The 12,766-nt window shown below is 46.5% G+C and overlaps 9 non-coding genes across 9 annotated transcripts in view; all 9 read left to right on the forward strand.

The window, feature by feature from the left end:
- Positions 1–693: 693 nt before the first annotated feature.
- LOC140576158 (5S ribosomal RNA) lies at positions 694–812 on the forward strand. Its single transcript, XR_011981387.1, has one exon. It is a non-coding gene; the product is annotated as a 5S ribosomal RNA (ribosomal RNA).
- A 1,390-nt stretch (positions 813–2,202) lies between these two features.
- Positions 2,203–2,321, forward strand: LOC140576159 (5S ribosomal RNA). The gene has a single exon (XR_011981388.1). It is a non-coding gene; the product is annotated as a 5S ribosomal RNA (ribosomal RNA).
- A 1,390-nt stretch (positions 2,322–3,711) lies between these two features.
- LOC140576160 (5S ribosomal RNA) lies at positions 3,712–3,830 on the forward strand. The gene has a single exon (XR_011981389.1). It is a non-coding gene; the product is annotated as a 5S ribosomal RNA (ribosomal RNA).
- A 1,389-nt stretch (positions 3,831–5,219) lies between these two features.
- LOC140576162 (5S ribosomal RNA) lies at positions 5,220–5,338 on the forward strand. The gene has a single exon (XR_011981391.1). It is a non-coding gene; the product is annotated as a 5S ribosomal RNA (ribosomal RNA).
- A 1,390-nt stretch (positions 5,339–6,728) lies between these two features.
- On the forward strand, positions 6,729–6,847 carry LOC140575793 (5S ribosomal RNA). The gene has a single exon (XR_011981054.1). It is a non-coding gene; the product is annotated as a 5S ribosomal RNA (ribosomal RNA).
- A 1,390-nt stretch (positions 6,848–8,237) lies between these two features.
- Positions 8,238–8,356, forward strand: LOC140576504 (5S ribosomal RNA). Its single transcript, XR_011981714.1, has one exon. It is a non-coding gene; the product is annotated as a 5S ribosomal RNA (ribosomal RNA).
- Positions 8,357–9,746: 1,390 nt separating this feature from the next.
- Positions 9,747–9,865, forward strand: LOC140576505 (5S ribosomal RNA). The gene has a single exon (XR_011981715.1). It is a non-coding gene; the product is annotated as a 5S ribosomal RNA (ribosomal RNA).
- Positions 9,866–11,255: 1,390 nt separating this feature from the next.
- LOC140576506 (5S ribosomal RNA) lies at positions 11,256–11,374 on the forward strand. The gene has a single exon (XR_011981716.1). It is a non-coding gene; the product is annotated as a 5S ribosomal RNA (ribosomal RNA).
- A 1,390-nt stretch (positions 11,375–12,764) lies between these two features.
- Positions 12,765–12,766, forward strand: part of LOC140576164 (5S ribosomal RNA) — a 119-nt gene continuing 117 nt past the window's right edge. The window contains exon 1 of the ribosomal RNA XR_011981392.1: positions 12,765–12,766. This exon is cut by the window's right edge and continues 117 nt beyond it. This is a non-coding gene — a ribosomal RNA (5S ribosomal RNA).

Below are 12,766 nucleotides of genomic sequence, written 5' to 3' on the forward strand. Positions count from 1 at the left end.
TTTTTTTAAAATTCTCCTCCCAGACCTGCCTGCATCTACAACAGTTGTTCTTTTGTCCCCCTAAAGCTTCACAGAGTTCTTTGAACTTGACATGGCGACGCCACTTCCCTAAGTCAAAAGGCTGGCTGGCCCACTCAGCCCGAGCCTGCTTCACCGGCATCCCTGCGACTCGCAACTCATCTCAGAGCGATGCTTCGCCCGGCGTGCTAGCGTGAGCTTTTTTCTTTTTTTTTTTTTGCCCGGCTTCCATATTGGTAGGAAGTAGCCTCTGCATTTATCCCGTATTCCTGTTGTACCTTAGTATGTGGAATTTAGGGGTGTAAATAAAAGGAGCCAAGACAGTTGAGAAAGATTTGTGATTTTGTAATTGTCCCGTTTCACGAGCCCATTCGACTCATGTGGCTTATGTGACTTTTATGTTGACAAGGCCGAGTCTGGCGGCCGGCGTTAGCCTTTGTTGCTGAATGTTCAAGTGTCAGCCAAAAGAGCAAGTTTTGTTGTTTTATTTTTTTTGTGAAAAGAGAAGGAGGACAGGAGAGAGCAATGAAATGTGTGATTGGTTTGAATGAGCTTGGTGGGGTTGCTTTGGAAGTAAGAAAGGAGGGCGAGTAAATGTGTGTCCCCTGTAGTGTGGAAAAGGCAGCCGTCTTTTGCCGCATGCTTATAAATAGGCTGAGTGGAAGCAGTGCTCTCGCTTACGGCCATACCACCCTGAGCACGCCCGATCTCGTCTGATCTCGGAAGCTAAGCAGGGTCGGGCCTGGTTAGTACTTGGATGGGAGACCGCCTGGGAATACCAGGTGCTGTAAGCTTTTGCCATCCTCAAGCACTTACATGCACATTCTTTCACTTGCTTTTCTTACTTTTACTCCATCTTACTTTACGCTTTCACAAATCTACAACGCATTACCCTTTCTTTTACATGTACGTCCTTGTGTTACATTTCATACGGCCTTTGGAGTCTTCAGAGTCGAAACATTTCAGCGTCAGATGCCGTTTAAGCCCACCTGCATGGCCTGCCATGGGATGGAAACCAATCAGTTGTAGTTTGGCTTAATTATAGCCAGTTGCTCTCAAAACAAAACACTGGAAAATATTCAACAAGAACTCTGTGGAGGGAATGCTGTGGATAAAAGTAACCCAAGCCTGCCAGTAGGGGTCAGTGTACGTTTGAGGAAACTGACAACATGGGGGGGAAAGTCTGTTACAGGATGTCAACGCAGAGCAGAACTACAACCAATCACAGTTGCAGCTCATGGGTGGGACAAGCCCAATATTTGCTGTTAAAAACAAACAAACAAACAAAAAAACACCTGCTAATTTAGATCACTTACTTAGGTCACATTAAAGCAACACATCACGAAAGGGAGTGAGCCGTGGGGCAATAACAGCACCGTTTCGTCACAGCCGTGATGTTTATTTCACCGTTACACGCAACCTCAAGTCATGGGCCGCCATTCATGGGTCCCCGTTCTCGTTTCGGGGGGCTGATTTCCAGTTGTATTGAGTTTTTTTTAAAATTCTCCTCCCAGACCTGCCTGCATCTACAACAGTTGTTCTTTTGTCCCCCTAAAGCTTCACAGAGTTCTTTGAACTTGACATGGCGACGCCACTTCCCTAAGTCAAAAGGCTGGCTGGCCCACTCAGCCCGAGCCTGCTTCACCGGCATCCCTGCGACTCGCAACTCATCTCAGAGCGATGCTTCGCCCGGCGTGCTAGCGTGAGCTTTTTTCTTTTTTTTTTTTTGCCCGGCTTCCATATTGGTAGGAAGTAGCCTCTGCATTTATCCCGTATTCCTGTTGTACCTTAGTATGTGGAATTTAGGGGTGTAAATAAAAGGAGCCAAGACAGTTGAGAAAGATTTGTGATTTTGTAATTGTCCCGTTTCACGAGCCCATTCGACTCATGTGGCTTATGTGACTTTTATGTTGACAAGGCCGAGTCTGGCGGCCGGCGTTAGCCTTTGTTGCTGAATGTTCAAGTGTCAGCCAAAAGAGCAAGTTTTGTTGTTTTATTTTTTTTGTGAAAAGAGAAGGAGGACAGGAGAGAGCAATGAAATGTGTGATTGGTTTGAATGAGCTTGGTGGGGTTGCTTTGGAAGTAAGAAAGGAGGGCGAGTAAATGTGTGTCCCCTGTAGTGTGGAAAAGGCAGCCGTCTTTTGCCGCATGCTTATAAATAGGCTGAGTGGAAGCAGTGCTCTCGCTTACGGCCATACCACCCTGAGCACGCCCGATCTCGTCTGATCTCGGAAGCTAAGCAGGGTCGGGCCTGGTTAGTACTTGGATGGGAGACCGCCTGGGAATACCAGGTGCTGTAAGCTTTTGCCATCCTCAAGCACTTACATGCACATTCTTTCACTTGCTTTTCTTACTTTTACTCCATCTTACTTTACGCTTTCACAAATCTACAACGCATTACCCTTTCTTTTACATGTACGTCCTTGTGTTACATTTCATACGGCCTTTGGAGTCTTCAGAGTCGAAACATTTCAGCGTCAGATGCCGTTTAAGCCCACCTGCATGGCCTGCCATGGGATGGAAACCAATCAGTTGTAGTTTGGCTTAATTATAGCCAGTTGCTCTCAAAACAAAACACTGGAAAATATTCAACAAGAACTCTGTGGAGGGAATGCTGTGGATAAAAGTAACCCAAGCCTGCCAGTAGGGGTCAGTGTACGTTTGAGGAAACTGACAACATGGGGGGGAAAGTCTGTTACAGGATGTCAACGCAGAGCAGAACTACAACCAATCACAGTTGCAGCTCATGGGTGGGACAAGCCCAATATTTGCTGTTAAAAACAAACAAACAAACAAAAAAACACCTGCTAATTTAGATCACTTACTTAGGTCACATTAAAGCAACACATCACGAAAGGGAGTGAGCCGTGGGGCAATAACAGCACCGTTTCGTCACAGCCGTGATGTTTATTTCACCGTTACACGCAACCTCAAGTCATGGGCCGCCATTCATGGGTCCCCGTTCTCGTTTCGGGGGGCTGATTTCCAGTTGTATTGAGTTTTTTTTAAAATTCTCCTCCCAGACCTGCCTGCATCTACAACAGTTGTTCTTTTGTCCCCCTAAAGCTTCACAGAGTTCTTTGAACTTGACATGGCGACGCCACTTCCCTAAGTCAAAAGGCTGGCTGGCCCACTCAGCCCGAGCCTGCTTCACCGGCATCCCTGCGACTCGCAACTCATCTCAGAGCGATGCTTCGCCCGGCGTGCTAGCGTGAGCTTTTTTCTTTTTTTTTTTTTGCCCGGCTTCCATATTGGTAGGAAGTAGCCTCTGCATTTATCCCGTATTCCTGTTGTACCTTAGTATGTGGAATTTAGGGGTGTAAATAAAAGGAGCCAAGACAGTTGAGAAAGATTTGTGATTTTGTAATTGTCCCGTTTCACGAGCCCATTCGACTCATGTGGCTTATGTGACTTTTATGTTGACAAGGCCGAGTCTGGCGGCCGGCGTTAGCCTTTGTTGCTGAATGTTCAAGTGTCAGCCAAAAGAGCAAGTTTTGTTGTTTTATTTTTTTTGTGAAAAGAGAAGGAGGACAGGAGAGAGCAATGAAATGTGTGATTGGTTTGAATGAGCTTGGTGGGGTTGCTTTGGAAGTAAGAAAGGAGGGCGAGTAAATGTGTGTCCCCTGTAGTGTGGAAAAGGCAGCCGTCTTTTGCCGCATGCTTATAAATAGGCTGAGTGGAAGCAGTGCTCTCGCTTACGGCCATACCACCCTGAGCACGCCCGATCTCGTCTGATCTCGGAAGCTAAGCAGGGTCGGGCCTGGTTAGTACTTGGATGGGAGACCGCCTGGGAATACCAGGTGCTGTAAGCTTTTGCCATCCTCAAGCACTTACATGCACATTCTTTCACTTGCTTTTCTTACTTTTACTCCATCTTACTTTACGCTTTCACAAATCTACAACGCATTACCCTTTCTTTTACATGTACGTCCTTGTGTTACATTTCATACGGCCTTTGGAGTCTTCAGAGTCGAAACATTTCAGCGTCAGATGCCGTTTAAGCCCACCTGCATGGCCTGCCATGGGATGGAAACCAATCAGTTGTAGTTTGGCTTAATTATAGCCAGTTGCTCTCAAAACAAAACACTGGAAAATATTCAACAAGAACTCTGTGGAGGGAATGCTGTGGATAAAAGTAACCCAAGCCTGCCAGTAGGGGTCAGTGTACGTTTGAGGAAACTGACAACATGGGGGGGAAAGTCTGTTACAGGATGTCAACGCAGAGCAGAACTACAACCAATCACAGTTGCAGCTCATGGGTGGGACAAGCCCAATATTTGCTGTTAAAAACAAACAAACAAACAAAAAAACACCTGCTAATTTAGATCACTTACTTAGGTCACATTAAAGCAACACATCACGAAAGGGAGTGAGCCGTGGGGCAATAACAGCACCGTTTCGTCACAGCCGTGATGTTTATTTCACCGTTACACGCAACCTCAAGTCATGGGCCGCCATTCATGGGTCCCCGTTCTCGTTTCGGGGGGCTGATTTCCAGTTGTATTGAGTTTTTTTTTAAATTCTCCTCCCAGACCTGCCTGCATCTACAACAGTTGTTCTTTTGTCCCCCTAAAGCTTCACAGAGTTCTTTGAACTTGACATGGCGACGCCACTTCCCTAAGTCAAAAGGCTGGCTGGCCCACTCAGCCCGAGCCTGCTTCACCGGCATCCCTGCGACTCGCAACTCATCTCAGAGCGATGCTTCGCCCGGCGTGCTAGCGTGAGCTTTTTTCTTTTTTTTTTTTGCCCGGCTTCCATATTGGTAGGAAGTAGCCTCTGCATTTATCCCGTATTCCTGTTGTACCTTAGTATGTGGAATTTAGGGGTGTAAATAAAAGGAGCCAAGACAGTTGAGAAAGATTTGTGATTTTGTAATTGTCCCGTTTCACGAGCCCATTCGACTCATGTGGCTTATGTGACTTTTATGTTGACAAGGCCGAGTCTGGCGGCCGGCGTTAGCCTTTGTTGCTGAATGTTCAAGTGTCAGCCAAAAGAGCAAGTTTTGTTGTTTTATTTTTTTTGTGAAAAGAGAAGGAGGACAGGAGAGAGCAATGAAATGTGTGATTGGTTTGAATGAGCTTGGTGGGGTTGCTTTGGAAGTAAGAAAGGAGGGCGAGTAAATGTGTGTCCCCTGTAGTGTGGAAAAGGCAGCCGTCTTTTGCCGCATGCTTATAAATAGGCTGAGTGGAAGCAGTGCTCTCGCTTACGGCCATACCACCCTGAGCACGCCCGATCTCGTCTGATCTCGGAAGCTAAGCAGGGTCGGGCCTGGTTAGTACTTGGATGGGAGACCGCCTGGGAATACCAGGTGCTGTAAGCTTTTGCCATCCTCAAGCACTTACATGCACATTCTTTCACTTGCTTTTCTTACTTTTACTCCATCTTACTTTACGCTTTCACAAATCTACAACGCATTACCCTTTCTTTTACATGTACGTCCTTGTGTTACATTTCATACGGCCTTTGGAGTCTTCAGAGTCGAAACATTTCAGCGTCAGATGCCGTTTAAGCCCACCTGCATGGCCTGCCATGGGATGGAAACCAATCAGTTGTAGTTTGGCTTAATTATAGCCAGTTGCTCTCAAAACAAAACACTGGAAAATATTCAACAAGAACTCTGTGGAGGGAATGCTGTGGATAAAAGTAACCCAAGCCTGCCAGTAGGGGTCAGTGTACGTTTGAGGAAACTGACAACATGGGGGGGAAAGTCTGTTACAGGATGTCAACGCAGAGCAGAACTACAACCAATCACAGTTGCAGCTCATGGGTGGGACAAGCCCAATATTTGCTGTTAAAAACAAACAAACAAACAAAAAAACACCTGCTAATTTAGATCACTTACTTAGGTCACATTAAAGCAACACATCACGAAAGGGAGTGAGCCGTGGGGCAATAACAGCACCGTTTCGTCACAGCCGTGATGTTTATTTCACCGTTACACGCAACCTCAAGTCATGGGCCGCCATTCATGGGTCCCCGTTCTCGTTTCGGGGGGCTGATTTCCAGTTGTATTGAGTTTTTTTTAAAATTCTCCTCCCAGACCTGCCTGCATCTACAACAGTTGTTCTTTTGTCCCCCTAAAGCTTCACAGAGTTCTTTGAACTTGACATGGCGACGCCACTTCCCTAAGTCAAAAGGCTGGCTGGCCCACTCAGCCCGAGCCTGCTTCACCGGCATCCCTGCGACTCGCAACTCATCTCAGAGCGATGCTTCGCCCGGCGTGCTAGCGTGAGCTTTTTTCTTTTTTTTTTTTTGCCCGGCTTCCATATTGGTAGGAAGTAGCCTCTGCATTTATCCCGTATTCCTGTTGTACCTTAGTATGTGGAATTTAGGGGTGTAAATAAAAGGAGCCAAGACAGTTGAGAAAGATTTGTGATTTTGTAATTGTCCCGTTTCACAAGCCCATTCGACTCATGTGGCTTATGTGACTTTTATGTTGACAAGGCCGAGTCTGGCGGCCGGCGTTAGCCTTTGTTGCTGAATGTTCAAGTGTCAGCCAAAAGAGCAAGTTTTGTTGTTTTATTTTTTTTGTGAAAAGAGAAGGAGGACAGGAGAGAGCAATGAAATGTGTGATTGGTTTGAATGAGCTTGGTGGGGTTGCTTTGGAAGTAAGAAAGGAGGGCGAGTAAATGTGTGTCCCCTGTAGTGTGGAAAAGGCAGCCGTCTTTTGCCGCATGCTTATAAATAGGCTGAGTGGAAGCAGTGCTCTCGCTTACGGCCATACCACCCTGAGCACGCCCGATCTCGTCTGATCTCGGAAGCTAAGCAGGGTCGGGCCTGGTTAGTACTTGGATGGGAGACCGCCTGGGAATACCAGGTGCTCTAAGCTTTTGCCATCCTCAAGCACTTACATGCACATTCTTTCACTTGCTTTTCTTACTTTTACTCCATCTTACTTTACGCTTTCACAAATCTACAACGCATTACCCTTTCTTTTACATGTACGTCCTTGTGTTACATTTCATACGGCCTTTGGAGTCTTCAGAGTCGAAACATTTCAGCGTCAGATGCCGTTTAAGCCCACCTGCATGGCCTGCCATGGGATGGAAACCAATCAGTTGTAGTTTGGCTTAATTATAGCCAGTTGCTCTCAAAACAAAACACTGGAAAATATTCAACAAGAACTCTGTGGAGGGAATGCTGTGGATAAAAGTAACCCAAGCCTGCCAGTAGGGGTCAGTGTACGTTTGAGGAAACTGACAACATGGGGGGGAAAGTCTGTTACAGGATGTCAACGCAGAGCAGAACTACAACCAATCACAGTTGCAGCTCATGGGTGGGACAAGCCCAATATTTGCTGTTAAAAACAAACAAACAAACAAAAAAACACCTGCTAATTTAGATCACTTACTTAGGTCACATTAAAGCAACACATCACGAAAGGGAGTGAGCCGTGGGGCAATAACAGCACCGTTTCGTCACAGCCGTGATGTTTATTTCACCGTTACACGCAACCTCAAGTCATGGGCCGCCATTCATGGGTCCCCGTTCTCGTTTCGGGGGGCTGATTTCCAGTTGTATTGAGTTTTTTTTAAAATTCTCCTCCCAGACCTGCCTGCATCTACAACAGTTGTTCTTTTGTCCCCCTAAAGCTTCACAGAGTTCTTTGAACTTGACATGGCGACGCCACTTCCCTAAGTCAAAAGGCTGGCTGGCCCACTCAGCCCGAGCCTGCTTCACCGGCATCCCTGCGACTCGCAACTCATCTCAGAGCGATGCTTCGCCCGGCGTGCTAGCGTGAGCTTTTTTCTTTTTTTTTTTTTGCCCGGCTTCCATATTGGTAGGAAGTAGCCTCTGCATTTATCCCGTATTCCTGTTGTACCTTAGTATGTGGAATTTAGGGGTGTAAATAAAAGGAGCCAAGACAGTTGAGAAAGATTTGTGATTTTGTAATTGTCCCGTTTCACGAGCCCATTCGACTCATGTGGCTTATGTGACTTTTATGTTGACAAGGCCGAGTCTGGCGGCCGGCGTTAGCCTTTGTTGCTGAATGTTCAAGTGTCAGCCAAAAGAGCAAGTTTTGTTGTTTTATTTTTTTTGTGAAAAGAGAAGGAGGACAGGAGAGAGCAATGAAATGTGTGATTGGTTTGAATGAGCTTGGTGGGGTTGCTTTGGAAGTAAGAAAGGAGGGCGAGTAAATGTGTGTCCCCTGTAGTGTGGAAAAGGCAGCCGTCTTTTGCCGCATGCTTATAAATAGGCTGAGTGGAAGCAGTGCTCTCGCTTACGGCCGTACCACCCTGAGCACGCCCGATCTCGTCTGATCTCGGAAGCTAAGCAGGGTCGGGCCTGGTTAGTACTTGGATGGGAGACCGCCTGGGAATACCAGGTGCTGTAAGCTTTTGCCATCCTCAAGCACTTACATGCACATTCTTTCACTTGCTTTTCTTACTTTTACTCCATCTTACTTTACGCTTTCACAAATCTACAACGCATTACCCTTTCTTTTACATGTACGTCCTTGTGTTACATTTCATACGGCCTTTGGAGTCTTCAGAGTCGAAACATTTCAGCGTCAGATGCCGTTTAAGCCCACCTGCATGGCCTGCCATGGGATGGAAACCAATCAGTTGTAGTTTGGCTTAATTATAGCCAGTTGCTCTCAAAACAAAACACTGGAAAATATTCAACAAGAACTCTGTGGAGGGAATGCTGTGGATAAAAGTAACCCAAGCCTGCCAGTAGGGGTCAGTGTACGTTTGAGGAAACTGACAACATGGGGGGGAAAGTCTGTTACAGGATGTCAACGCAGAGCAGAACTACAACCAATCACAGTTGCAGCTCATGGGTGGGACAAGCCCAATATTTGCTGTTAAAAACAAACAAACAAACAAAAAAACACCTGCTAATTTAGATCACTTACTTAGGTCACATTAAAGCAACACATCACGAAAGGGAGTGAGCCGTGGGGCAATAACAGCACCGTTTCGTCACAGCCGTGATGTTTATTTCACCGTTACACGCAACCTCAAGTCATGGGCCGCCATTCATGGGTCCCCGTTCTCGTTTCGGGGGGCTGATTTCCAGTTGTATTGAGTTTTTTTTAAAATTCTCCTCCCAGACCTGCCTGCATCTACAACAGTTGTTCTTTTGTCCCCCTAAAGCTTCACAGAGTTCTTTGAACTTGACATGGCGACGCCACTTCCCTAAGTCAAAAGGCTGGCTGGCCCACTCAGCCCGAGCCTGCTTCACCGGCATCCCTGCGACTCGCAACTCATCTCAGAGCGATGCTTCGCCCGGCGTGCTAGCGTGAGCTTTTTTCTTTTTTTTTTTTTGCCCGGCTTCCATATTGGTAGGAAGTAGCCTCTGCATTTATCCCGTATTCCTGTTGTACCTTAGTATGTGGAATTTAGGGGTGTAAATAAAAGGAGCCAAGACAGTTGAGAAAGATTTGTGATTTTGTAATTGTCCCGTTTCACGAGCCCATTCGACTCATGTGGCTTATGTGACTTTTATGTTGACAAGGCCGAGTCTGGCGGCCGGCGTTAGCCTTTGTTGCTGAATGTTCAAGTGTCAGCCAAAAGAGCAAGTTTTGTTGTTTTATTTTTTTTGTGAAAAGAGAAGGAGGACAGGAGAGAGCAATGAAATGTGTGATTGGTTTGAATGAGCTTGGTGGGGTTGCTTTGGAAGTAAGAAAGGAGGGCGAGTAAATGTGTGTCCCCTGTAGTGTGGAAAAGGCAGCCGTCTTTTGCCGCATGCTTATAAATAGGCTGAGTGGAAGCAGTGCTCTAGCTTACGGCCGTACCACCCTGAGCACGCCCGATCTCGTCTGATCTCGGAAGCTAAGCAGGGTCGGGCCTGGTTAGTACTTGGATGGGAGACCGCCTGGGAATACCAGGTGCTGTAAGCTTTTGCCATCCTCAAGCACTTACATGCACATTCTTTCACTTGCTTTTCTTACTTTTACTCCATCTTACTTTACGCTTTCACAAATCTACAACGCATTACCCTTTCTTTTACATGTACGTCCTTGTGTTACATTTCATACGGCCTTTGGAGTCTTCAGAGTCGAAACATTTCAGCGTCAGATGCCGTTTAAGCCCACCTGCATGGCCTGCCATGGGATGGAAACCAATCAGTTGTAGTTTGGCTTAATTATAGCCAGTTGCTCTCAAAACAAAACACTGGAAAATATTCAACAAGAACTCTGTGGAGGGAATGCTGTGGATAAAAGTAACCCAAGCCTGCCAGTAGGGGTCAGTGTACGTTTGAGGAAACTGACAACATGGGGGGGAAAGTCTGTTACAGGATGTCAACGCAGAGCAGAACTACAACCAATCACAGTTGCAGCTCATGGGTGGGACAAGCCCAATATTTGCTGTTAAAAACAAACAAACAAACAAAAAAACACCTGCTAATTTAGATCACTTACTTAGGTCACATTAAAGCAACACATCACGAAAGGGAGTGAGCCGTGGGGCAATAACAGCACCGTTTCGTCACAGCCGTGATGTTTATTTCACCGTTACACGCAACCTCAAGTCATGGGCCGCCATTCATGGGTCCCCGTTCTCGTTTCGGGGGGCTGATTTCCAGTTGTATTGAGTTTTTTTTTAAATTCTCCTCCCAGACCTGCCTGCATCTACAACAGTTGTTCTTTTGTCCCCCTAAAGCTTCACAGAGTTCTTTGAACTTGACATGGCGACGCCACTTCCCTAAGTCAAAAGGCTGGCTGGCCCACTCAGCCCGAGCCTGCTTCACCGGCATCCCTGCGACTCGCAACTCATCTCAGAGCGATGCTTCGCCCGGCGTGCTAGCGTGAGCTTTTTTCTTTTTTTTTTTTTGCCCGGCTTCCATATTGGTAGGAAGTAGCCTCTGCATTTATCCCGTATTCCTGTTGTACCTTAGTATGTGGAATTTAGGGGTGTAAATAAAAGGAGCCAAGACAGTTGAGAAAGATTTGTGATTTTGTAATTGTCCCGTTTCACGAGCCCATTCGACTCATGTGGCTTATGTGACTTTTATGTTGACAAGGCCGAGTCTGGCGGCCGGCGTTAGCCTTTGTTGCTGAATGTTCAAGTGTCAGCCAAAAGAGCAAGTTTTGTTGTTTTATTTTTTTTGTGAAAAGAGAAGGAGGACAGGAGAGAGCAATGAAATGTGTGATTGGTTTGAATGAGCTTGGTGGGGTTGCTTTGGAAGTAAGAAAGGAGGGCGAGTAAATGTGTGTCCCCTGTAGTGTGGAAAAGGCAGCCGTCTTTTGCCGCATGCTTATAAATAGGCTGAGTGGAAGCAGTGCTCTCGCTTACGGCCGTACCACCCTGAGCACGCCCGATCTCGTCTGATCTCGGAAGCTAAGCAGGGTCGGGCCTGGTTAGTACTTGGATGGGAGACCGCCTGGGAATACCAGGTGCTGTAAGCTTTTGCCATCCTCAAGCACTTACATGCACATTCTTTCACTTGCTTTTCTTACTTTTACTCCATCTTACTTTACGCTTTCACAAATCTACAACGCATTACCCTTTCTTTTACATGTACGTCCTTGTGTTACATTTCATACGGCCTTTGGAGTCTTCAGAGTCGAAACATTTCAGCGTCAGATGCCGTTTAAGCCCACCTGCATGGCCTGCCATGGGATGGAAACCAATCAGTTGTAGTTTGGCTTAATTATAGCCAGTTGCTCTCAAAACAAAACACTGGAAAATATTCAACAAGAACTCTGTGGAGGGAATGCTGTGGATAAAAGTAACCCAAGCCTGCCAGTAGGGGTCAGTGTACGTTTGAGGAAACTGACAACATGGGGGGGAAAGTCTGTTACAGGATGTCAACGCAGAGCAGAACTACAACCAATCACAGTTGCAGCTCATGGGTGGGACAAGCCCAATATTTGCTGTTAAAAACAAACAAACAAACAAAAAAACACCTGCTAATTTAGATCACTTACTTAGGTCACATTAAAGCAACACATCACGAAAGGGAGTGAGCCGTGGGGCAATAACAGCACCGTTTCGTCACAGCCGTGATGTTTATTTCACCGTTACACGCAACCTCAAGTCATGGGCCGCCATTCATGGGTCCCCGTTCTCGTTTCGGGGGGCTGATTTCCAGTTGTATTGAGTTTTTTTTAAAATTCTCCTCCCAGACCTGCCTGCATCTACAACAGTTGTTCTTTTGTCCCCCTAAAGCTTCACAGAGTTCTTTGAACTTGACATGGCGACGCCACTTCCCTAAGTCAAAAGGCTGGCTGGCCCACTCAGCCCGAGCCTGCTTCACCGGCATCCCTGCGACTCGCAACTCATCTCAGAGCGATGCTTCGCCCGGCGTGCTAGCGTGAGCTTTTTTCTTTTTTTTTTTTTGCCCGGCTTCCATATTGGTAGGAAGTAGCCTCTGCATTTATCCCGTATTCCTGTTGTACCTTAGTATGTGGAATTTAGGGGTGTAAATAAAAGGAGCCAAGACAGTTGAGAAAGATTTGTGATTTTGTAATTGTCCCGTTTCACGAGCCCATTCGACTCATGTGGCTTATGTGACTTTTATGTTGACAAGGCCGAGTCTGGCGGCCGGCGTTAGCCTTTGTTGCTGAATGTTCAAGTGTCAGCCAAAAGAGCAAGTTTTGTTGTTTTATTTTTTTTGTGAAAAGAGAAGGAGGACAGGAGAGAGCAATGAAATGTGTGATTGGTTTGAATGAGCTTGGTGGGGTTGCTTTGGAAGTAAGAAAGGAGGGCGAGTAAATGTGTGTCCCCTGTAGTGTGGAAAAGGCAGCCGTCTTTTGCCGCATGCTTATAAATAGGCTGAGTGGAAGCAGTGCTCTCGC

Source organism: Salminus brasiliensis, chromosome 13 (genome assembly GCF_030463535.1).
Source record: "Salminus brasiliensis chromosome 13, fSalBra1.hap2, whole genome shotgun sequence".
Lineage (NCBI taxonomy): Eukaryota > Metazoa > Chordata > Actinopteri > Characiformes > Bryconidae > Salminus > Salminus brasiliensis.